Source organism: Schistocerca cancellata, chromosome 6 (assembly GCF_023864275.1).
Source record: "Schistocerca cancellata isolate TAMUIC-IGC-003103 chromosome 6, iqSchCanc2.1, whole genome shotgun sequence".
NCBI lineage: Eukaryota > Metazoa > Arthropoda > Insecta > Orthoptera > Acrididae > Schistocerca > Schistocerca cancellata.
Genome location: NC_064631.1, coordinates 103,336,550 through 103,364,068, shown reverse-complemented (window position 1 = coordinate 103,364,068; position 27,519 = coordinate 103,336,550). Strand labels below are relative to the sequence as shown.

The 27,519-nt window shown below is 41.7% G+C and overlaps 1 protein-coding gene across 1 annotated transcript in view; it reads left to right on the top strand.

Annotated features, from left to right (window-relative positions):
* Nucleotides 1–27,519, top strand: part of LOC126088171 (SH2 domain-containing protein 3C) — a 1,167,763-nt gene that overhangs the window by 263,180 nt on the left and 877,064 nt on the right. The gene's annotated exons all lie outside the window — the stretch shown is intronic.

The following is a 27,519-nucleotide window of genomic DNA, read 5'->3' as shown; positions in this document are numbered from 1 at the left end:
TAATGTTTCGGGTTACATTTTTTGTGGTTCAGTTAAATATAACTCTAGTCAACGATCCCCGGACCATCCAACAGGTCTTCCAGACCCAAAACGAGGCCCCCCTCCATCTTCTTGCTGGCCGTGACGTTCCTGCGGGCATCTTTGACAGCTCCTGCCATCCGCTGCTCTGCTCGCTCTCTCAATACGTTTTCCGTCCGCTTTTGTGCAGAAGTTGTAACAGGCTGTTCCGACCTCAAGTTCGAGCGCGTTCATAATTTCCATAACGCCAGCTAGGAAGTCTTGAAATTACATGTCGACTATTTTTTTCCCGCTCTGAATAGTTTTCAGAGATATTTTTTCTCAACTCACCTTGTGACTCGATAACAGAATTTCTAACCAACATGAGATGAACACTACAATAAAGCAGACATCCAGACACCATTCAAAGAGAACTACAACCTTAAAGGGGGAGTTCTGGAAAATTATACTCTATTTAAAAAATGCACCAAATCCACTATTTTGAAGACACGGTAACGAAATTTTGTACCATGCTTTACATGAAATTAACATGTTTTCTGTTACGTTTCTTGGATTATATATATACAAATTCCTTATAGAATTTAAAACTTTTATTTTCAAAAAATAATAAATGTACGTTTTTCTCAGAAAGCATTATAAGATTTCTACAAAACTTTCTCCATTTAACCTCTTTGCATATATTAAGCTTCTCTCATGAGGTTTTTCGATTATATCGCGGCTGGTCCCGGCGGAGGTTCGAGTCCTCCCTAGGGCATGGCTGTGTGTGTTTGTCCTTAGGATAATTTAGGTTAAGTAGTGCGTAAGCTTAGGAACTGACGATCTTAGCAATTAAGTCCCATAAGATTTCACACACATTTGAACATTTGATAATATCAAACAGGAGAACTACAATAATTTTTAATTATAATTCTGTATGTATACTATAAAATTCATGCAAAATTCCAGACACTTTGCCCCATACCTCAGTTTTCACTCAGAATTTCAAAATTTGCTATTGAGACAACATTTACTGGGTTTACAGAAATAAGCGTACAAATTTTCATAATCATAGCCTTCACAGTTTGTGAGGAAAAAACCACGTAAACGTTAAAAACATAATATAAGGAAATGCAATTTGAGGTTCAACCTAACGTTTTCTTCTTATGTCATCTCTTCAGAAGGGCCCAGGTTTGTACTGAGGGTCCTCTTTCCCTTAAAGGTTTCTCTTATGGTTTCTTGTTCTTTATCTTTTTTCCTTTATGAGGTCTTCAATTTACTTTTCAGTTGCAGAGAGGCGCTCTAAATCTATTTTCGTCAAGATGTCTTGAGTGAAATTTCGTATCTTGAAGTCCATACTCCCTAATTCCTTCATCCTCCCATCATTAAATAAAATAATTGCGTCATAAGATGCAATTCTGACAACTTTATCAGATGAAAATGTATTTTTAGGTCATCATTGCCATATACATGAGTTTATAAACTCATTTGGATTCTTGGTTTTTGCCATTAACACTTTTGCAGAAGTTCAGGACCGGTCAGAAACCTGTACATGGGCTTGACAACATCCGAGATACAGTTTGATATAGATTATGACTGGACTGTTCATCTGTATTTTTCATGCATTTCGGATCCGATTTCATCATTTAAGCATTGGCAAATTACTGTCTAGGAGGTCTACTAATAAATAAATAATAACTCGAAAATTGGCGATTTCCGTCAAAATCTTGAACGGCGCCACTTAAGTAATAAATTAATCATTAACTGCGGCGTTCTAGCTTGTACATACTTTCATATTTCATTTCGTAAATTCACTCATGAACTTAACATTTCTTACTTGGCACTGCTCCCGTAAAACCAGACACAGTTGTTAACTTCAAACTGTTCAATAACTGGCGTCAATGAGTCTGGGTTTACTCGTCAAATACCGCCGGTTTCATTCCCCTTACAAGGCGGGGAGGGGCGGGGGTACTTTCCAGCAGCAGTCATGTTACCGCTCTTCAGCCAGATGACACTGAAATATATCAGGTGTCTCTCCTAAGAGCCATCATTCATTTTCTCTAGTGTTTCCGTAGATATTTGCAATTTTGTTTTCGCGATGTATAGCTGGAGTCATCCCAAATAAATACTGCTCGTCACATTTTTCATGCCGGCCAGTGTGGCCCAGTGGTTCTAGGCGCTTCAGTCTGGAACCGCGAGACCGCTACGGTCGCAGGTTCGAATCCTGCCTCGGGCATGGATGTGTGTGATGTCCTTAGGTTACTTAGGTTTAAGTAGTTCTAAGTTCTAGGGGACTGATTACCTCAGCAGTTAAGTCCCATAGTGCTCAGAGCCGTTTAAGCCATTTTTCATGCGACGCCCAATGACGACGGAAAGCGTCGGTTTGTTTCCCGTTACAAGCAAAATTATTTTCACATCTGAACTTCACGTACCCATTTGATAGAGACCTCTCAACTTAATGTAGCTCGATGAAAAAATCGATCATCGCACTAGACTAATTTGTGACCGCTCTATCGAATGGGCGTCGTCTCTAATGACCTCAATGTCGACAGGACGTTAAACTCAATCTTCCTTTTTTCGAATGGGCGCGTAAAATTCTGCTTTAAAAATCATTTGGTTTGTAATGCTTGTAACACTGTCCCAAGAGCTTGAAGTGGAGACCAAAATCTTCGTATTTCTATATTCCAGGTGACGGTCAGTACAGGGGCAGTATTCCGCAAGCGCCGATTCGCTTGGTTGTTATAAGAAGCGCTAATGTTCCACACAGGCTCATGATCTAAGCAATATACGGCAAGCCGTAACTGGAATCGATACCACATACACGTTCCCTGCGTAAGCCCAGATCATTATCCACGGATCGTAAAACAGCTCTGACCTTGGAGGAACGTCGCTAAAAATCCTAAACTATCGTCCATCTTTTTATCTTCTTAGTTATTAAGTGGCATCACATAACAGGAAGAAAGGAAACCCGTCGTCCGGGCTCGAAGATTACGTGATAGTCGACCGACCACCGTGTCATCCTCATCACGCACCATCGGATGAGGTATGGGGTATGGAGGGGCACACGAACAGCTCACTACTCACCCGGCCGTTGTCGACGTTGCATCCTTGCAGCCGCCGCTTGTCAATCAGGTAACTCTCCAGTTGGTCTCATGACCCGGTCTAGTCCTCCCATAAACGAAAACTCCATGGCAATACCAGACATCGAAACAGGGTCCCTCGCATGAGATTCAGTCATGTTTAACACTCGGCTATAGAGGTTGACATTTAACAGCTTCAAATACTCTTGCTTCTTACTTATTTCCTGTTTTTCCAGCAATCGTCTATTTTTTAGTAGTCCATTTTCCTAGCTCCCTCCAATATCAGGGTTCCTTAGACTCATGAAAGAAGTCCTGTGTTTGCACTGTTGAAATATGTTCCAAGAATATCGTCCCCTGTGTGGATGTATCTGTTTTTGAAAAACAACGTATTCATAATTTTTCAGAGACAACATATTTATTAGCTATCACAGAACATACACATCTTGTTGTGGTCTTCAGTCCTGAGACTGTTTTGATGCAGCTCTCCATGCTACTCTATCCTGTGGAAGCTTCTTCATCTCCCAGTACTTACTGCAACCTACATTCTTCTGAATCTGCTAGTGTATTCATCTCTTGGTCTCCCTCTACGATTTTTAGCCTCCAAGCTGTCCTCCAATGCTAAATTTGTGATCCCTTGATGCCTCAGAACATGTCCTACCAACCGGTCCCTTCTTCTTGTCAAGTCGTGCCACAAACTCCTCCCCAATTCTGTTCAATACCTCCTCATTAGTTATGTGATCTACCCATCTAATCTTCAGCGTTCTTCTGTAGCACCACATTTCGAAAGCTTCTATCCTCTTCTTGTCCAAAATATTTATCGTCCATATTTCACTTCCATACATGGCTACACTCCATACAAATACTTTCAGAAACGACTTCCTGACACTTAAATCTATACTCGAGGTTAACAAATTTCTCCTCATCAGAAACGCTTACCTTGCCATTGCTAGTCTACATTTTATATCATCTGTACTTCGACCATTATCAGTTATTTTGCTCCCCAAATAGCAAAACTCCTTTACTACTTTAACTAATCTAATTCCCTCAGCATCACCCGACTTAATTCGACTACATTCCATTATCCTCGTTTTGCTTTTGTTGATGTTCATCTTATATCCTCCTTTCAAGACCTTATCCATTCCGTTCAACTGCTCTTCCAAGTCCTTTGCTGTCTCTGACAGAATTACAATGTCTTCGGCGAACCTCAAAGTTTTTATTTCTTCTCCACGGATTTTAATACCTACTACGAATTTTCTTTTGTTTCCTTTTCTGCTTGATCAATATACAGATTGAATAACATCGGGGAGAGGCTACAACCCTGTCTCACTCCCTTTCATGTCCCTCGACTCTTATAACTCCCATCTGCTTTCTGTACAAATTGTAAATAGCGTTTCACTCCCGGTGTTTTACCCCTGCCACCTTCAGAATTTGAAAGAGAGTATTCCAGTCAACATTGTCAAAAGCTTTCTCTAAGTCTACAAATGCTAGAAACGTAGGTTTGCCTTACCTTAATTTATTTTCTAAGATACGTCGTACTGTCAGTATTACCTCACTTGTTCCAACATTTCTACGGAATCCAAACTGATCTTCCCCGAGGTCGGCTTCTACCAGTTTTTCCATTCGTCTGTAAAGAATTCTCGTTAGTATTTTGCAGCTGTCACTTATTAAACTGATAGTTCGGTAATTTTCACATCTGTCAACACCTGCTTTCTTTGGGATTGGAATTATTATATTCTTCTTGAAGTCTGAGGGTATTTCGCCCTGTCTCATACAACTTGCTCACTAGATGGTAGAGTTATGTCAGGACTGGCTCTCCCAAGGCCGTCCGTAGTTCCAATGGAATGTTGTCTACTCCCGGGGCCTTGTTTCGACTCAGGTCTTTCAGTGCTGTGTCAAACTCCTCACGCAGTATCGTATGTCCCATTTCATCTTCATCTACATCCTCTTCCATTTCCAAAATATTGTCCTCAAGAACATCGCCCTTGTATAGTCGCTCTATATACTCCTTCCACCTTTGTGGTTTCCCTTCTTTGCTTAGAACTGGGTTTCCATCTGAGCTCTTGATATTCATACAAGTGGCTCTCTTTTCTCCAAAGTTCTCTTTAATTTTCCTGTAGGCAGTATCTATCTTACCACTAGTGAGATAAGCCTCTACATCCTTACATTTGTCCTCTAGCCATGCCCCCCCCCCCCCCCCCCCCCATGAGCCATGGACCTTGTTGGTGGGGAGGCTTGCGTTCCTCAACGATACAGATAGCCGTACCGTAGGTGCAACCACAACGGAGGGGTATCTGTTGAGAGGCCAGACAAACGTGTGGTTTCTGAAGAGGGGTAGCAGCCTTTTCAGTAATTGCAAGGGCAACAGTCTGGATGATTGACTGATCTGGCCTTGTAACACTAACCAAAACGGCCTTGCTGTACTGGTACTGCGAACGGCTGAAAGCAAGGGGAAACTACAGCCGTAATTTTTCCCGAGGGCATGCAGCTTTACTGTATGGTTAAATGATGACGGCGTCCTCTTGGGTAAAATATTCCGAACATACTATAAGTATTTATCGCTGAAAAAAATGCGAGCATTTCTTAAGAATATAAGTTGTTTTACGAGAATATTATACTAACAAGGGAACCTCCCCATCGCACCCCCCTCAGATTTAGTTATAAGTTGGCACAGTGGACAGGCCTTGAAAAAGTAAACACAGATCAATCGAGAAAACAGAAAGAAGTTGTGTGGAACTATAAAAAAAAGCAAAATATACAAACTCAGTAGTCCATGCACTGGACAGGCAACATCAAGGCTGGCGCGAGCTCGGAAGCGCCGTGGTCCCGTGGTTAGCGTGAGGAGCTGCCGAACGAGAGGTCCTTGGTTCAAGTCTTCCCTCGAGTGAAAAGTATAATTTTTTATTTTCAATCAATTATTATCTGTCCGTCTGATGCGATCACTTTTTTTGCGATTGTTTATCAAGTCCACAAGATAACCTAAATCGGGCAAGGTAGAAGAATCTTTTTACCCATTCGCTAAGTTTACAAGCTAGGTGGGTCGACAACATATTCCTGTCATGTGACGCACAAAGCGTCACCAGTGTCGAATAGAATACATCAGACGTGTTTTCATGTGGAGGAATCGTTTGACCTATGACCTTGCGATCAAATGTTTTCGGTTCCCATTGGAGAGGCACGTCCTTTCGTCTACTAATCGCACGGTTTTGCGGTGTGGTCGCAAAACACAGACATTAAACTTATTACAGTGAACAGAGACGTTAATGAACGAACGGACAGATCATAACTTTGTGAAAATAAAAAAAGTAAAGTTTTCACTCGAGGGAAGACTTGAACTAAGTACCTCTCGTTCTGCAGCTGCTCACGCTAACCGCGGGACCACGGCGCTCCTGAGCTCACATCAGCCTTGATGTTGCCTATCTTGCGCATAGACTACCCAGTTTGTATATTTTGCTTATTTTTTTCATAGTTCCAAACAAATTCTTCCTGTTTTCTCGATTGATCTGTGTTCAGTTTTTTAAGATCTATCCACTGTGCCAACTTATAACTAAATCTGAGGGGGGTGCGATGGGGAGGTTCCCTTGTAAGATCCAGTCCAAGAACGTGATACAAAAGCACTGTACATTGATAGACCATCATAATGTGTGGACTGTCGAGAAAACCACTGTGAGTAACGTAATATTTTTTTTTTACATAATTTTGTTCGTAATCTTGATAATGTATTTTGTAAACTGACTGTTTGTGTGGTAAATTCTGAATTTTTTCGATATTTCTCTGAACTAATGATCTCGACTCTGATTCTCGATTCTTAATACAAGTCGAATTGCTTATTGGCATATCGAAATGAGGAACTGTTAGGAAGGTAGTTACTGATTTAGTTTCATCTATAAACTCAAGAATTATTGTTATTATAATTTGTCGTGTGCTTTTGATACGCTGAGTTTATTTTTAACCTTGCTTAAAGAGGTAAGATAGAAAAAAGAGAAAACAATAACTTTATGTCTATGTGGGACTGTTGTTTACGTCCTCTGCGGTGGTTTGACGTTCACGTGCTTTTAGCAAATGGAACACTTGACCTACCTTGATGTGTAATTATGGAAACGGGGTTCTGCCTTGAAAAACCAATATTTTCTTCATTTAACACCCATACATGTTTCGGTGAACTGTCACCGTCGTCACATCGTCAGTGGGTTTATTTTATTTTCTGTTGAATAAAAGGAAAACATTTTTGCGCGATAGTGTATACAGTTTTGGAGGTATGGTATTAAGATTCGTAAGTTATTAACATAATATATATCTTAACATCACATACTGATATTCGTGTAGCTACCTGTCGTTTACAGTTCATGATATGACTAAAATGAAAACTATATCTTTATTGTTTGATGTTACATAATATTATTGCAGTCATACATGTAACATTTTCCTGTCAAAATTGAATTCTTATTTATCTTTTAACTATTGTTTACTGCGTTATTGTGAGAGCTCTCGAAATCATTGCGAGGGTGTTTTACTTGTGACGAGTTTTATCAATTAGTGAATGTAGGAAGGGAGAAAGGTGTGTGTAATTTGTGCTTACATTTTGTTGTTTCCACGTTGCCATATCTTTATACAGACTGCACCTGCTACCAGGTAATAGGCACTCGACGTACGTATTACAATAGCAACAACATTCAGACATTGTAGTTCGTGAAAACATGGTGCTTTTTGGCACCCGAAGACTCTGCGCACTTCGTCTCTATGTTTACATGTATAGTTTTGCATGTCTGCTTCACTAAGTTGCTTGCGAGATTTACAAGTGACTTTAAGGAGCAGCAGTTCCACTTCCTGAATAATATTTCTCTTTGCACGTAATATTTATTCATTGTTACCTGCAGACCTATTTCCTCTATTTAAACAAACTGCGTGTATTCCAGCAAATAATTAGAAGCATAAATTGTACCTAATAAGAGTCGGTGGATTGGTATAATAATAATAACCATAATAATAAACTTTAATATTTAAATTTAAAATTAGAGATAAAATAGGAATTAAAAACAATGGAGAGGCACAATTTAGTTATGTGTTGTTATCGCAATAAGCGGAGGGTTTATGGAACGCAGTTAAGAAAACAGAAAAGACACAAGGAAGAAACCGTCACCTTTAAAGGATTATATGCTCTGGAGTGATATCAAAGGATCCTTCCATTGCACATTTGTTCTGCACATCACCGACATAAGGTCATCTTTATAGGTCTCGGAGGGATTAACAAATGTCATAAAAATAGTGTGACTCGCTATTCCAACGCTGGTCGTCAGACAAAATAGAGGGCTCCTCACTTCCGTTCCTGAGGCAGGTAGGCGGATAACGCCTTTCCACGATTTCAGTAGCAAAGTGGTGCACACACCAGTTTACGGGTACCCATAATTTTGCTCGTCGCAGGGCGAGATTCCTGGAGCTGGTTGTCCAGTGTATTCCCCGCGCCGGACGACTTCCGGGTAAGGGTATCGCATTCTTCCCGCTCTGTTCTGGAAACACGGCCCCCTCTGTCACACCGATAAACAGACACTCCTCACCTCTCAGCTCCTGGCTATCAGCAGACGGGACCATCCCACTTCAGCGACAAGCGCGTAAGGCGCCAGTTTCCGTTTCTCGAATGGTTCCAGGCATTTCCCAGACTCGGAGAATCAAGGAAGGAAGGAAGCAAGGAAGAAAGGTAGCTCGTTCCATTGACAGTAGTGTCCTGAGAGACAAATGCTGGTTGAGTAAGAAAACTGTGCATGGATTTGTTGTGAGAGACATACTGGTCTCCATGTCTTCTGTAAGGCATTACTTTAACCCAACTCAGTTTGACGGGATCCTGATACATCTATTGTTTAAATACAAAGAAACTAGAGTGCACAAAATGGAAAGAGTGTTTCATATGACCAAAAACGTTTATAATAAAAAATCCTTGTCCTGGAACACGAAATTAAGACACTACCAAACAGTGGCCAGACCTGAAGCTCTCTATGCGGCAGAAACACTTAAACTAACAAGAAATGGAGATCTTGAGAAACTAGAGAAGGTCGAAAGAAGAATTTTAAGGAAAATACTGGGAGCTAAAAGAAACGATAATGCTGAATACAGGTTAAGACCAAACAGAGAGCTATATCTGAAAACGGAGAAACTAACTGATGTAATGAGGAAGAGGAGACTACAGTTTTTTGGACATATATTCAGAATGGATAACAACAAACTAACCAAGCGGATATTCACATTACTCAATAGCTACAAATCCAAGCCAACATGGTTCATAGAGACTGAAAAGGACATTGAAAATGCTGGAGTTACAATAGACACAATAGAAAACAGAACACATTTCAGAAAGGCAGTTCAAAAGGCAGAATTTCAGGAGAGAAAGAAAATAACTAGACGAAAGCGGACTCAAGAAGAAAGGGAACAACACTCTAAAAGGATGAAGGAAATTTGGAAATTGAAGAAATCTAATACAATGAAGAGTAGCCAAAGTTGATTCATCGTACCCTCCAAATGGGTTATTCGAAAGGAAAAAAAAAAAAAAATAAAGAGCGATCGGCCGGCCGCGGTGGCCGAGGGGTTCTAGGCGCTTCAGTCCAGAACTACGCGACTGCTACGGTCGCAGCAGGTTCGAATCCTGCCTCGGGCATGGATGTGTGTGATGTCCTTAGTGTGGTGTCACCGCCAGACACCACACTTGCTAGGTGGTAGCCTTTAAATCGGCCGCGGTCCGTTAGTATACGTCGGACCCGCGTGTCGCCACTATCAATGATTGCAGACCGAGCGCCGCCACACGGCAGGTCTAGAGACACTTCCTAGCACTCGCCCCAGTTGTACAGTCGACTTTGCTAGCGATGATTCACTGTCAAATTACGCTCTCATTTGCCGAGACGATAGTTAGCATAGCCTTCAGCTACGTCATTTGCTGCGACCTAGCAAGGCGCCATTACCAGTTACTATTGATGCTGTAAAACATGTACCGTCAAGAGCGATGTTCACCAATTATGGATTAAAGTTAAGTATTCCAGAAGCTACGTACGTTTTTTACTAGTCTCATTTCCGTGTCCTGTTCCAGACCTCACGCCAGCCTGCGTGAGCTTAAACGCGTGCCTTTCGGCTTCTTCATAGTGGGTTGGCTGTCTTGCCAATCCACAACACTTAGGTTAGTTAGGTTTAAGTAGTTCTAAGTTCTAGTGGACTGATGACCTCAGATGTTAAGTCCCAAAGTGCTCAGAGCCATTTGAACCATTTGAACCAAAGAGCGATCTGTTTGCTCTTCTATCGATGGCAAATACTATAAAAAGCCCCCACCAAACAATACGCAGATCGCAGGCAAAGAAATTTAAGTGTAGTTGTGTATTTAATCTGTTAATTCATTATTACTAGCTACTGCCTACAGTGTCCTCTATGTAAACTTGATGTAGAACTGCACCGGCCTGGGAGTGCTGTGCAGAATTTTAATGCTTCGTTTATTGCCGAGCTACATCATGGCGTCCACAAATTGTCAAAAGAACCCAAAAGAAAATACCTTTCCAATTCTGCACACGCACGAGCCTATGTATTTTTGATTTCTGAAGAAGAAAAGAAAGAGTTGCTTTAAATCTAGTTCAGAAAACTGTGGCGATTCTTCTTTATCGTTTCAAGAATCTCTGCACTATTTCACTTTCGCTTTTCTAGTATCTTCCGTTGTCGTGCAAATCAGCGTCATACCTTGCACCACTACTAGTCACATATTACCCTGTTCCACTCGCATAACAGAGCGAGTGTAAGACGACTGTCTCTATGCATCCGCACAAGCCATAATTTCTCTATCGCCGTAGTTCTTGCACGAAATTTGTGTTCGCTGCAGTAGAACTGTACTGCCTTCATCGTTGGACTGATACGGTAAAGCTCCTCTGTAGTGAGGTTCCTATTCGCCAATGTCTAGTTTCAGGTTTCGACCAGCACTTCCCTTTAACGTCACGGATGACGTAATCACTACTATCTGCGCTAGGCGCCCCGGTTGGCTTGCTGTCAAAGCATTGATGACGCACGCCTCTGCGAAGCTGCGCTGTAAGTTTTTTCGTCACGGGCGACGAGACTTACCTGACGCGCGCCGTTGACGGTGGTGTCTTCAGTTACTGCTGTAGCAGAGGAACAGGGGCGTTCCCGATCAGGACCTCACAGTCGACGAGATGAGCCCGTGGAAGTCCAGTATGCAATGCGGAGGAGACAGTCATTCAGGTTGGTGAGAGTAAAATTACAGTTAGTAATCTGGTAGCTTCCACAGTTATGAAACCAAACATTTTCACGGTGCAAAATACTCTTTATTCCTTTTTTATATCTATATCCAAACAACTGCATTTATTACTTTTCACTTTAACTACAAGCTATTTCAAAGCTTGTCTTCGGGATTTATTAATTGATTTCGATTGCTCCATTATTTCCCTGAAGAAACCTCCTTGTGGCTTACTGTTCGATAGCAAATACAGTGGAAATCAATTAATACAGGAATAGAAATAAAAAAGTAAATAAATAGTATTAATTTCTACCCGTGAAATGTGACTAGTTAATTAGTAAGATAGCTGACTTTCTGTCCAACAGACCTTCTGGACCATTTCCAACGAAACTACGTGCAACATGCTCGTTTGTTTGTATCACTTATGGTCACAAAATTGCTGTTAAAAGGATACTAACTAGAAACCACACTGCATTGCAATCTGTAATAAACAGTAATATACGTATTTATATTTGACCCTATCCTTGCTGCTAATGAGCAAACTTAAATTTAACAATAAGCTTCAGCTCTTCTCTCTTATATTACTGTACTATTAAGTTTTAACTTAAAAAATTAACATTTTAAAGAACTTTTGACTAAATATACTTCTTTGGAATGGCAGATGATGTCCGAAGAAGCGATTTTAGTTAGGACCTAACAATTTCTTTACTGCCTGTCATACCTCTCATTTAATAACGCACACGGTCGCGATATTCGATGTCGAGCATTGCATGCCTATGATATCTACCGAAATGTTTAGTAATGACTACGGATCGTAACTTTTTTTCGCAGTGTTATAGCTGTGGGTATCTTTTAAAATTCTGATGGATTATTTACGACGAATCTCATCAGCGAGTGTGCGCTAAGGGAACCCGAACGTAGTCGGTTTGGTGTCATAGATGACATTCATCTCGATCAAATTTTGTTTTTGATATCCTGGTAGAAGTTTGTAACTGCGCGATTCAAAGGTGATTTTGATCTCCGGAAATATTTTGTTTAGACTGTTTTCGAAAGCGACTGTGTTGTCTTTGTTTCATAACAATGAATAAATTGAAATGCCGAGAGCCCATAAAATTCTTTGTGTTGGACAATCTGCGTTGTTGGAGTTGGTGAAGATTTATGGAGAGTTTGTTCCATCTCTTTCATCAGTTAAGAGACGGGTGATTGAATTCAGGCGTGCCCGTACTTCCCTTCAAAATCAACTCCATGTGGAAACTCTCCAGCTCAAGTGCATTCAAAATATCGAGGAAAAGCATGATGTGGTATTGGATGGTCGTGGATTACAGGTTTGTGAGCCAGCTGACTCCACAGACACATTACAAACAAGACTTCAGTAAGTTTAAGAAATTACCTATGAGAAATCTTTGTGGAACCTCAGTCCCGTGGACGCTGACAAAAATCAAAAAAGTGTTCAAATGTCAGTGAAATCTTATCGGACTTAAGTGCTAAGTTCATCAGTCCCTAAGCTTACACACTACTTAACCTAAATTATCCTAAGGACAGACACACTCACCCATGCCCGAGGGAGGACTCGAACCTCCACCGGGACCAGCCGGACAAAAATCAAATTGGAAAACATCATCATTTGTGTTTAAAAAGTAATGAAACTGGCTTTGTGTAGCGACAATACGATATCATTCTCTATTCGGCTTACATAACAAACAAGGGTCCCTAATCTTTTGTAATTTGTAAACTGACTTGAAAATGGTGTTATGACTGGCTCCAGTCCTCAATAACTTTATATTCGGACAGCAACTTGTTGCTGTTTCAAAAATGAACGTCCTTCAATGTACTGAATCTGTACATCACTGTCTGCTAACAAATATTCGAGACATGTAATACATTTAGGTTCACTCACTATCGTTTCGTTACATGTAGCCCCAATTCGAACATAGTCATTCCAATTAACTGCATTTGTATTTTATAGGGAAAAGGCATTGTCATTCTAGGACTGAAAGTATTAAAACTACTGTTTACCATAGCTGGTGCTATCTGAGACTGACTAAAATTAGTTGAAAGCCGTTATTCAACTAAGTAAGGATGTTATAAAAGTGATTTTATAAACCTTGATATTTCATTTCGCTCTAGACCAGGATTAAAATAAATCCAAAAAAGGACATCGTTTGTGCCACATTATTTGGTTGAACAAATTACTTCATTTAGTACTACTGGCCAGTTTCGAGTCTTACCTCATTTTAAAGTTCATCTATAACGAAGCAACACACGAAAATAGAATGGAAGTCAAAAATATACACACATCAAAAAAAGTTTTGCATCACCTCGGTTCCGAGAGTTCCGGAACATATACAGAAAATTGGAATAGAGAGCAACATAAAAATCATTTCTGTCCTTTTTATTGTTCATGAAAACTACACATTGCATGTCGTTATACTGAAGGAAGTCATTGATGAGACGTGCACGATGGGGGCGCGAACCGACGTCTGTGAAGACGAATTCCTCGCCATTACGCTGCCGATATGGTTGCACTATCGGTCGGAGGATGGCATTCACTTATTCCATGACCACCAGCGACGTACGTCGGCCCCACATAATGCCACCCCAAAACAACAGGGAACCTCCACCTTGCTGCACTCGCTGGACAGTCTGTCTAAGGCCTTCAGCCTGACCGGGTTGCTTCCAAACACATCTTCGACAATTGTCTGGTTGAAGGCATATGCGACACTCATCGATGAAGAGAATGTTATTCCAATCCTGAACAGTCCATTCAGCATGTTGTTGGGCCCACCTGTACCGTGCTGTATGGTATCGTGGTTGCAAATATGGATCTCGCCATGGACGTCGGGAGTGAAGTTGCGCACCATGCAGCCTATTGCGCACAGTTTGAGTCGTAACACGACGTCCTGTGGCTGCGTGAGAAGCATTATTTCTCAAGGAGGCGTCGCTGTCAGGGTTCCTCCGAGCCATAATTCATACGTAGCGGTCATCCACTGCAGTAGCAGCCCTTGGGCGGCTTGAGCAAGGCATGTCATCGACATTTCCTGTCTTTCTGTATCTCCTGCATGTCCGAATATCGCTTTGCTTCACTCCGGGACGCCTGAACACTTCCCTTGTTGAGAGCCCTTCCTGGCACAAAGTAACAATGCGGACGTGATCGAACAGCGATATGGACGAGCCGTGTACCTCCATCCTGGTGGAATGACTTGAACTGATCGGCTGTCGGACCCCCTTTCGTCTAATAGGCGCTGCTCATGCATGGTTGTTTAGATCATCGGTGGGGTTTAGTGACATCCCTGAACAGTCAAAGGAACTTTGTCTGTGATACAATATCCACAGTCAACGTCTATCTTCAGGAGAAGTCTCTATAACTGAAATGGACGTAGCCTTCCTTTTATCAAATACGTAGGGAGGTTACGTATAGATGGATGTGCACACTTCCTCCTAGTAAGTCTGTATCAAAATTCACACGCCGTGCATGTTTTCACATGAATTATTTGTCAACGGACATTCTAAAATATAACAGTCATGGAATGCATAGAAGGTTGCAGAACAACTGCAGGTTTTTTTGTGTATAATTGCTGTTCTTCTCGTGCTATATACTGCGTGCTTGTTATATTTTAGGTGGTGTCTGTTGACAACCATTCCAAGTGTAAATTTGTAATCTAGTGTGTCGCTTTTGATGTATATTATGTAGCAGGATGTATCCACATGCGACTGTGAGTAATCTCACTCTGTATTTGGTAAAAGGCCGCGTCCAGTCGGCTATAGGAACTTTTATATTTGATACTTCGTTCTCTTTCGATGTTTTGTTGGACTGGAAAATGAGCTAAACATCGAAATTGGAAAGAAGTTCTTAATAAAATGCTTATTTTAACCCATAATACTGGTGGACATTACGGTTGCCTTTGAAATTATCAATGTTGTGATGCCCACTCCAGAGAAATAAATCGATTCGAATAGTGACAGAGGTTTCGCAGGCTCAAGCAATATTGCGCAATATGTCGTGCTAAGCAGTCAATTTTTTACCATTCCCCCAATCAAAGTATCTCTGTGTCCTGTTTCGTCACAAATTAACATTACGTTTTGAAATTCCAATCGTTCTTATCAGCGGGTATCAAAATATAAAAAACTGCATCTCCATTGTAGTTAATCTTGCTAACATTCCTTTGTTTTCTCATTTTCCGAGCCTTGAAGCAGAGAGCTTAACTTTTAATTTCCATGTTTTTCGAGTTTCCATATGAACTAATTCTCTAGCTGTCTTCTTCAGGTGTGTAGATCTCAGTTGTTCGCTAGTGTTAACTACTTCCTCTGTAGTCGAAACATCGTGAAGAATGGCGACCTTGGGTATCCTTCACTCTGGAAACTATGAGTTTCATGAGTAAATGTCGAAACACGTCAGTCTGATTTTCTTCCGTCTTGCGAGGCAACTGCCAGTTGATACATTGGGCTAGTATCTTAACGGTCTCAAATTCTATGCTCGTAAAGGTTTTTTGTGAGTCCTTTATGAAAACTATGAATGAACAACCAGTAACGCGAGCTTGGTCGTTAATAGAGTTCAAGATCAGTAATAGACTTGTCTCAGATTTCTGAGCTGGAGACACAAGAAACTTTGGGTACTTTCACTCCGCCATTTGTAGGCGGAATGTATTTCTTTTTCCACTGTGGCAAAAAGCTGTCAGCAACATGAGTAGTAGCTCTACCACTTCTGCCGCCTTCCTTTTGAACAATAATTACTCATATCTCCAGGGGGAAATCTTTGATCGAGAAGTTCCATAAATAATAGCGTCTAACGCATTCGAGATACCATCTGGATTTGGCGTGACTGGAAATACCTTCAAGTGTGAGGCATCTGTTAACTGGGAAATGGGATGAAAATTTCCTGAACGCCGAGTCTGGCACTGAGATCCCGCCCCTCCGTTGCCTTTAGTCCCCGTGCCACGTGACTGGGGGAGGACCGTGGACACTGGCTCCTGTGCCGTTGCCGATGCACTTAGAGCGCAGGCTGTAATTATAATTACCCGGATGTCCTTGCCGGAGCGCGGAAGTAGCGGCCACAAACAAGTGACTTGCAATATCCTGTGAGGCCAGACCACCACACGTAGCTCCCCCCCCCCCCCCTCTCACTCTCTCTCCCTACACGCCGACTGAGAAGTCTTCCTCACAACTGCTGCATCTCACTCTCACATCAACGACCACCTGACTCATACACTCACATCTGGGCTTGATCCTGTGATTATTTCACCCTATTCTCAGTTATTTGTAGGATGCATTTCTATGTCTGCCTTCCTTTACAGCTCTCTTGTTCCAAATTCACATTTTCAGAAATTTCTTCCTCAAATTAAGGCCTATTTTAGTCACTAGTAGACTTTCTTTGGTCAGGAATACCCTCCTTGCCTGTGCTAGTCTGCTGTAGAGATATCAAATTGCGTCGTTTACTTTTATGACAAGTGCTCTACCCCCTGCAATGTGATTGACACCAGTGTAACATAACGGGCAATTAAAATTTCAACCACCGCCATAAGTGGGCACAAATAATAATAAAAAAACTAATGTAATGATGTGCACAGCAGATGGACACTAATTGTTAACTATTGAATAGTTCAATGAATTTGGCTATCTAAGCAGTAGGAAGTATAAGCAAGAATGTAAAAGAAAACTGACAATGTGCTAGACGACTATCAAATCAAATGTTCAAATGTGTGTGAAATCTTATGGGACTTAACTGCTAAGGTCATCAGTCCCTAAGCTTACACACTACTTAACCTAAGTTATCCTAAGGACTAACACACACAACCATGCCCGAGGGAGGACTCGAACCTCCGCCGGGACCAGCCGCCGTCTCCGTCCGTCATGGGTTATTTTGCTGACTAGGTAGCAGAATCCCTTAACTTCATGTACTTCTGATCCCCAATTATGATGTTAAGTTTATTGTGAATGACGTTTCTGCTGATCCTCCTAACTTTCAATTTTGTTCCGTTTCCCTCAATCCATATTCTGTACTCATTACACTGTTCATTCCATTCAACAAATCCTTAATTCTTCTCCACTTTCACTGAAGATAGCAGTGCAATCAACGAATCTTATCATTCATATCCTTTCACTCAGAATTTTTAACTTATTCTTGAACCGCCGTATTAATTCTGTCATTGTTTCTCCCATGAATATCGGGTGTTTCAAAATAAATATCCGGGTTTTAAGATTTTGTAGCATTTATTACACTCAATTTACAATTATAAATAAGGTGTCAAACAAAACAGCATGTCAAGCAGTGCTTTTACACGAGTTCAGTATGAGCAGCACACGGCACACAAAGAGTCGATAGGCGAGTTCTTCCCAAACGTTGATCTCTGTGTCTGGAGTAATAGTTGAAACTACTTCAATCCTGTTTCTCAAGTCGGGTAGATCACCTGGTAACAGAAGCACAAGCACATGATCATTTATGAACCCACAAAGCTGAAATGTCGATTCATCGCTGAAGACGACACGATCCAGAAAATCCTCATCGTCGTGCAGCAACATTTTGTTTGCAGAGCTGACACATAGACTGTAGTCTGTAGTCTTCAGAGCTTGTAACAGCTGCAAATATAAGGACGTAGTTACAAGCGTCTCCTCAAACGTCTACACACAGACGTCGCTGGGGTTGCTAATTCACGACTAGCCTTCCGAAATGACTTCTTGTGACTACAACTGAGAGACTCTCACTCTAGATCAACACGGTTCTTCAGTCGCACTCTTCCCTTTGTAAAGACAGCTGGTGTCTACAAACTGATGATAATATTTACGGATGTAATTATCACTTGTAGTGTTGAATACTGCCTTGACGTCAAATATGTGGGGCCTAGGAAGTCTGCCTTCTCCGATCGCTAGTCGACGTTCAAAGAAATCGTATTAATGAGTTTTATTACGAAATGAACAACGAAAATACATAACGTTGACAATAACACAGAAGCGTCGCAAGCAAAAGGCGACATGCAAATAAAAGACCTCTTCAGTATATAAATTCCTAATACAAGTGAACTAATACTGTTGACCAGCTGCGACATAGTCGCGTATATGAAGAGTTATCCAATACTGTCAAATGTTTTTTATTCCAGTCTTTGATGACATTATCAGTTCTTTTGACGATGACCGGTTTCAGTCAGTAATGGCCATCGTCAGATCTTTAGGACATGGTGTCGAAAAGATCTGGGGATGGTCATTACTGACTGAAACCGGTCATCTTGAAAAGAATTGATATTGTGGTCAAAGACTGGAATAAAAAATATTTAATACTGTTGACTCTTCTACTTAGGATGCAAGTCGTGAAGCTTCTGTAGAATTGGGCCGCGACCAGTCGGCGCGGCGCCTAAGTCCTCTTCGCACAGAGGCCGCTGCTGTCACGTTGTCGTCCTGGAGAGGGGTCGGTCAGCGCGCGATTGGCTGACGACGTCTCACAGCCCTCTCTGCTCTGACGTTACCCACTGGCGTGCCGGCGATTGGTTTTACGCCGTAACATGTTCTATTACACTGGAACTTAATACGGAACGCACATTGCACCGTAACAACAGGTTCAGTCCTTGCAAACTGTAAAACACAAAGATCTTTCTGTTCGCTAGTCGCCATCTTTGCCGCTGGCGCTTTCTGACGGAAGACGTTGGAAACAGTGCATGCGCGTGCACACAGGTACACAAACAAAACCGTTTGAGAAGCTCTGTCATTTGATGTATTATTTATAACTGTAAGTTGAATGTAATAAATGTTACAAAGCCTTAAAATCCCGATATTCATTTTGAAACATCTGGTGTTTTGAAAAGTAGGGGCGAAAGACTGCATCCCTGTCTTATACCCATTTTAACCCAAGCACTTCGATCAGGGTCTTCAGTTCTTCTACAATTTGTACATTGTCGATCTTCCCCTATAGCTTACTTCTATTTTTCTCAGAATTTCGTACATCTTGCACCATATTACACTGCTGAAAGTTTTTTCCTGGTAGCCAAAAAGATTGTACATTATCCATCTTTCCCTAAAGCTTACTCCTATTTTTCTCAGAATTTCGAACATCTTGAACCATACTGAATGATTTTTCCTGGTCGACAAATTATATAACCGTGTATTGCTTTTTCGTAAGTCTTAGAACTGCCTTTCTGGCGTCCTTACCTCTCCAAAAGCCAAACTGATAGTCGTCTGCTCCGCGGGATTAGCCGAGCGGTCTCAGGCGCTGCAGTCCATGGAGTGTGCGTCTGGTCCCGGCGGAGGTTCGAGTCCTCCCTCGGGCATGGTTGTGTGTGTTTGTCCTTAGGATAATTTAGGTTAAGTAGTATGTAAGCTTAGGGACTGATGACCTTAGCAGTTAAGTCCCATAAGATTTCACACACATTTGAACAAAAAAAATGGCTCTGAGCACTATGGGACTCAACTGCTGAGGTCATTAGTCCCCTAGAACTTAGAACTAGTTAAACCTAACTAACCTAAGGACATCACAAACATCCATGCCCGAGGCAGGATTCGAACCTGCGACCGTAGCGGTCCTGCGGTTCCAGACTGCAGCGCCTTTAACCGCACGGCCACTTCGGCCGGCCACATTTGAACATTTGATTTGATAGTCGTCTAGCACATTGTCAGTTTTCTTTTACATTCTTGCTTATACTTCCTACTGCTTAGATAGCAAAATTCATTGAACTATTCAACACTTAACAATTAGTGTCCACCTGCTATGCACATCATTACATTAGTTTTTTTTTATTATTATTTGTGCCCACTTATGGCGGCGGTTGAAATTTTAATTTCCCGCTATGTTACACTGGTGTCAATCACATTGCAGGAGGTAGAGCACTTGTCATAAAAGTAAACGACGCAATTTGATATCTCTACAGCATCTACTCGTCAATGCGTAGCTTCAGATGGATGTGGCATACATGAAGGTACTCGTAGACTCTCTCCCTCGCGTAGTTGAGGCGCTTATCAAGACTAGGGGAGGTGTTGCGAGGTATTAGGTGACTAATTTTACTTTTTTTTGCGTAGTATTGTAATTCTGTTTAAACGCTCAACAGGAATTTTGAACCGAGCGAGGTGGCGCAGTGGTTAGACACTGGACTCGCATTCGGGAGGACGACGGTTCAATCCCGCGTCCGGCCATCCTGATTTAGGTTTTCCGTGATTTTCCTAAATCGCTCCAGGCAAATGCCGGGATGGTTCCTTTCAAAGGGCACGGCCGACTTCCTTCCCCGTCCTTCCCTAATCCGATGAGACCGATGACCTCGCTGTCTGGTCTCCTTCCCTGAACCAACCAACCAACCAGGAATTTTGAAATAACTTTTAAACTGATTCCTGGCCATTTTCCATGCGAACGTTACGATCAAGCTGACGCGAAAAAGTTAGCGACAAATGTTTGAACTATTGCAAGAGCAGCCTAAACTTCAGTGATGTGTTTCTGAAAGAAAGAGATTAATTGATATTATCATGGAATCCTGCGAAGCTATTGGATGCTTCATGTAATAAGTCTCATCTTACAGAGAAATATTCGTAAATGTCTTTGCCAGTTGTATAACCCGAGTCTCTAGCCAAGAAAATGATTTTTTTAAAATAATTATCTGTGAAATTATGTGCAAGACTGATCTTAAGTCGTTGCTGCCAACGGAACTGCATTCAGCGATAGAACACAACACCAGTACTTACCGTGAAGCTGACGCCGTTACATAAGACGAAGAACAGTGCGTGGCGGTACAAAGAGTGTACACTTCGTGCCGTAAAATAGTCGTTAAATGGAGCCAAGAGCAATGAGAACTCCAGTACTGATTGTGAGTAAACAAAGTTATATCATGTTCACGCGAATGGAAATTGTAATAGACCAGTAATGAATAGACGAAAGCTGATACCTTTTGTAAAGGCGATCAGATATTCAAGTACTTTGACCGCAGGATAGGCAGTCCTATATGGGTGACTGCAAATATTGCATAAAAGCTATAAAATTTCTAATATTACTACACAAGCAAAAAATAGCATAACCATCATAATAAGACAAGACACAGACAAGGGCTCATGGATGTAGGAACCGCCCCGCCGCAGCGTCAGACATTCAGCCACTACATGTAACCGGAAGTAACAACAATGCGGTTTGGAGTTAATCCCGCATTTGAAAGCGTGACAAATGGGAGTGTGTTGTGAGGTAGAGAGCGCTTCCCCGTGTTTGCATTCCGCAGCGGCGGAGCGTCAGAAGACACACATCCGGGTAATCGTCGGCAGGGGGAGCTGCTCAGCGCCTTGCAATCCATCACGTGTTATCACAAGGCTGCAGCGACGCACGCGACTCTTCCAGAGAAGGCTGAGTCGCCCGCTTTATCCGGAAATTCCGGTCCGCAAGCATCGTGAAAAACGTTGCAACACTGCACCGTCAGTTCTCGTCACCGTTCGTCACGCTCACAGGCAACTGGGATAATAGGTACCGCACGCGACCTGTGGACGATGCGGTCGTTAGCAGACGGTGTGGTTGTTCAGTCACGAGTAAAAGATCGCGGTAGATATCTCACTTAGTACCTCTAATCGACACCGCTATTCTCGCAGTGGCCACTTCTATTAATGAGAGACTCTATTTTGCTTGAGATCAAAAGCAAACTAAAAAGTAGAACACTATTAACGAATCTGCGACAGTTCGTTCCCAGAGTGAAAGATTGCCGTTGAATTGAAAGGACAAACGGAATACGTAAATAACGTAGCCATTATTGTCGATGCTATCAGGAAGCTGTTGCCGCTCACATATTTTCTCCCAGTTGTGTTTAACACCGGTTCCGTCAGATCACCGAAGTTAAGCACTGTCGGGCTGGGCTAGCACTTGGATGGGTGACCATCCGGTCTAGCGAGCGCTGTTGGCAAGCGGGGTGCACTCAGCCTTTGTGACGTAAACAGAGAGTTATTTGACTGAGAAGTAGTGACTCCGGTCTCGTAAACCAACATACGGCCGGGAGAGCGGTGTGCTGACCACATGTCCCTCCATATACGCATCCACTGACGCCTGTGGCCTCAGGGTGACACGGCGGCCGGTCGGTGCCGTTGGGCCTTCATAGTCTGTTGGGGTGGAGTTTAGTTTTTTAGTGTCAGCGTAGTAAAGTATATAGGATAACCAGTACGAAGATACTACACATGAACCGCGAAATGCAATAGTTATTTTGCGACAAGCAGTTTTATTTTTTCTGCATGCGAGTCTCATCATTGCTTAAAACAACATTTCTTGGGAAGACAGATAAAATAAATTATAAACGGCTTTTTTAGTAAAACACACCTACATATCCCCCCGTCGGAGGTTCGAGTCCTCCCTCGGGCATTGGTGTGTGTGTTGTCCATAGTGTAAGTTAGTTTAAGTTAGATTAAGTCGTGCGTAACCTTAGGGACCGATGATCTCAGCAGTTTGGTCCCATAAGACCTTACCAAAAATTTCCAATTTACACCTAAAAAAAATGGCTCTGAGCACTATGGGACTCAACTGCTGTGGTTATAAGTCCCCTAGAACTTAGAACTACTTAAACCTAACTAACCTAAGGGCATCACACACATCCATGCCCGAGGCAGGATTCGAACCTGCGACCGTAGCGGTCGTGCGTTTCCAGACTGTAGCGCCTTTAACCGCTCGGTCACTCCGGCCGGCTAATTTACACCTACATACCTTCCTTCTGTGGTACGTACGTTTAATGTATGAGGTCTTACGCACTTGAATTATGCAGTTTCTCAACGTGATCGACGACACTCAGTTTATGTACAATTTGATCGTGTCTCTGTAAACTAATAAAGAAATAGACCTCGAACACACCTTCTGAAAACTAATTAATCAAGCAGCAGTTATAACAGTAGTTTGGTTCTTCGTTCCACGTACAGGCGTTTGACGTGGTATCACGTTAACCATATACGTTGACAGTTTCGTTTCGTTAGCGCCGCTGGTAAAACTTAGTAAAACTGACTAGAAATTTAACAGTTTGTGAGACTAAGAATTTATTTCTCTGGAAACACGGTAGAGATAACGTACAGTTATTTCATATGCTGCGAGATCTCATTCTAAGAATTTTAGTGCGTATGAAAAATGCGTTCTCTCCAACAAGTTTCCTACTTCAAATTAGGGCACGAGAAGCTGTGAAGTTAAAATTCTGTCCTGATGAAAACCGTCCTTCAGTTGTTGTTGAATTGGTTACTACTACATTACTACTACATTACTCTCTACGAATCGATCCCGGGCAGGATAAATGCCCCAATAGGTATAATATCCCGTAAATTTGAAAATGCGCAGCAACTGGACTGATATCAATACCATCTAATCTGTAAATCTCAAACAGTAAGTCAAATAAATAGGGGGACACAAAGCATTCAGTGCCTAACACTAAACTCGTGCGTCAGAATATTTTATTGGTAAAATGTTCGTTCACTCCGTAAAAGCGGTTGACTGGAAAGCATACGTTGTTTTGAAGCGAATACACTTCTTCAGTCTCTCAATATCACTTTTGAAGCTCCATCGTCTACCTGGGCTGGGAAGCAGTCGTATCTGATGGAGGTTGTATAGAAAAATAGTATCTCTCCAAAATGGATTTCGTCTACAGTGTTTCGTTTTTTGCACACACTCACTAAAAATGAATGAATTAAAATGCTGCCGATCTTTAACTGTAACCTTATAAAGACAGTTATTTTAATGTCTTTGTCAGCTAAGTGATGCCAAATGAGGATTCCTTGGCAATAAATTGATGATTTTATTTTAAATATACCGAGTAAAAGATTTCGTTTTGTGAGAGAAACCCCTGGGAAGATATAAGTAACGTAGGAACAGAAATCACCAATCAACAATGCTATCTTCTAGCCAAATTATGAGAGGTTTCCGAATATCCTTCCCCTTTTCTCTCATCTTCGCCATCATCAACAACGACGTCACAAGCACTACGTTATATGAAGTTTGTTCAAAAACTTCCGGAACATTCGCAATTTCGCGCCAATGGTGTGTTGGAGCGAAATGCGGTTGGCATCTGTGTACACGCCTGTATTTAGTGCGTAACTGCCGGATGTTTCATTATATGTCTATTAGTTATTGTTCAGTGGTGTATCGAGTAGAACATTGAGTCGCACAGGTTGCGAATTTCAAGATGGCAGAGTTAAAGGAGCAACGCGTCTGCATTGAATGTTACGTGAAACTCAAGAAAAACTTGACAGAGACAAACCAAATGTTGCATGAAGCCTACGGTGATGAGAGCTTAAGCCGTACTCGCTGTTACGAATGGTGCACAATGTTTAAAAACGGTCGGACGGAAGTTAAAGATGACCCTCGGTCAGGACGCTCTACGACGCCTACGACGTCTGCCGACGACGCTGATGTCAGGATGTAACACCGAAAATGCAGGATGCATGGCACCTGCTACCGATACATAACTTTTTTTTTTGAATTGTGTGTAAATATTTGTAATTTAAATGCTTTCTTGTAATAAGTAAGGACATTGCTTCACTGTATGTGTACATTTAGGTAGAAGTCTGTTGACGTTTCATTGTATTTATCTGTGTTTTGTGAGAAACTTATAAGCTCTGGGAAAAAGCCAAAGGAATTATTTGTATCGACTAGCAACGATAATAGCAGTGCTTGTGCGTTGTAAAATCTTTGGATAGGGAGTTGTTGCGCAGAGCGCGCGAAGATAGCGGGAGACGGGTTCCAGCGCTTTTAGTGTGCGGAAGTGTGGTGTTAACGCTCTCGCAGTAGAGAGTACCATTTTCGGGGGCATCATGTAGCGCGCCAGCCAGATGTCTAGAACAGGAGTACGGGACAGTGGACGGGCGGAAGAGGCTGTATTAATTACGATTGCCCGTTCCTATAATTAGCCGTGGCTCCACAAGTTGCTACCGTCTTCAACAACAGCAGCAGTTACAGCAACACAGATTCGCCGTCGGCTCCGAGTTTCGTCGTATGCACAGCACTGAAGTAAGACTGTTCAATGGTAGAAAGTATTAATGGTTACCCAAGCAGCACAACTGAATGTGATTTGATTGATAAGATTTATTTAAATTATAATCAGTTAAACTCAGGGCGATTGTGTCCTCATTCTCCCCAGACATTGTTACCAAGCAGGATCCTTGTTCCTTTTTTTCCTAATATGCTGACTGAGTGTCATAAGAATCAAACTGAATAGTTACAGCCAGTTTATTAATGAATAAATTCTCTTTTAAGAAATTTACCCTCAGTCTACTTTCAGTTAACTGTTGTACAACAGAGGCTTCAGTATATGACTAAAGTAAAGCAATTTCATTTTTCAAGTCTGAGAATCAATCATTGGAAAACATCCAAATCCAAACAAATGGACAAATTAAGAGTGTGGAAGTTTTATTTATATTACATATAGGTTGGAGCACATGGCTGTTTGGTTTGGTACGCATTCTAGTATTTAATTCTGTTCAAGTCAGTAAAAAAGGGTCAGTTGTTCAGACAATAATATGAAATCCTATTTGCAAAATAAGTACTGCAAAGTAAAAAGTGCTTGCTTTTTTTTCTAAATTTCTTTGATGATGTTATGTTGAGGTCACTCGAAGTCATTGTTCACGTAACGAAGTTAAATACTAACGTACAGTTTAATTGCATATTTTCAAATCATTAGTCGATTGCCTTTTTCAAAATTTAATGCCAAACATAACGTAAGAGTGACTTCACAGTTTTCTTTATCATTACATACTCACTTAAAATTAGTGTCAAAAAGCGGTTTCCACGTCAGTGTTTAATAATGCATGTTTTTCTTTCCCATCATCTTGTACAGGATTTTGGATGTAAATTGCCCTAGTGGGCTGGCGACCGTTAGTTATTTCCTTTTCGTTCATTAGTGTAACTTTTGCATTCATGATCAGTGGTATCCCTTTTTCTGTCCAGTGTTGTCCGTGAGTGAATGCACAAAGTAACTTTCATTTTCCAAATTATAGCCCTGTTCGGTTTAATTACTTTTAATTTTCAGTAGACTTTCCATCAGAAGGGTCGGTTGTACACTTCACTCCTACTTATCGGTATCACTTCTTCGGGAAAGATAGCTTTATCCAATTAGAAAAATCCATTAGGCATACACGCAATCCACAGTCACATTTTATATCGCAAGCACGATAGGCCGATTAGTAAGAGCGAGGTTACAAGGAACGTCAACGAATGTGCATGCCAGTCCAAGACTGTCAGAGAGATTGCAAAAGAATGTAACAATTCAGCTGGATCATGTCTTGGAATACTGACACAGCATCTTGGAATGCATCGTATTGCCGCCAAGTTCGCCCAACGCAACCGCCATTCATTCCTCTTGGAGCGCGACTAATGTACTAAAAACGAAATCACTGTGCTGCCTCTTCCTCCGTACTCTCCAGACCGGGTCCCTGCCGACCTTTTCTTTCCGAAGTTGAAAACCCCGTTAAAAGCGCAAAGATTTGCAACGACAGACGAGATAAATCGCGCGATCCAGCAAGACGTGTACCGAGACCGCTTCCGGAAGTGGAAACGGCGATGGGAGCGGCGTGTCAATTGTGGAGAAGAGTATTTAGAAGGAGACACTGCTCAATGAGTAAAAGATAAGTGTAGAAACATTTCGTGGGCAGAGTTACGGAATTTTTTGAACAGACCTCGTACTTCACATCGTTATCACCATCACCAGAAACAAAAAGTTATCCTTAGGATATTAATCAAGCATGTCGCCGAGATAGTGTCATCTAGAACAACTTGTGCCTGGCCGTCAGGCACACGAATAAATAACTAAATGCATCATATTACAAGCCCTTGTTACCAACTTTCGCGTAACAATTCCTTTGACAGGCGTAATTGCTTCATTGTTACGTTCATAACTAAGACGCCCAGTTATCCACCACATCATAAAATGACGACGTTGGTGTGTCGATTCTAGCAGCAGAATGTTCACAGCTTGAGACCAGTTCGGTATAATGTTTCAGTGGACTTTGTTACCACGAGATATGAAAGCTTTGCCGATGTCGTTAATCACGCAGTCATAAGCTATCAGCGTGATGTAGCGGATATGTCAGAAATTGAATCGGCTTTGTCAGAGCTCTGAGATCAAATTGGCGATGGAACTGATGCACCAAATAAAACTCTGCGTCAGATTTAAATACGATTCACGTGGATTACGTATCTGACAGCAGCGCATAATTGTATTCCGGAAAAATTACACGATTTTCAGGACCACGCTTCTTTCATTACGCATGAAGTGTACGCTCTCGTCGTTTCACTGAATATAGGTACGTGCCATAGGTACACATCGCTTCGAT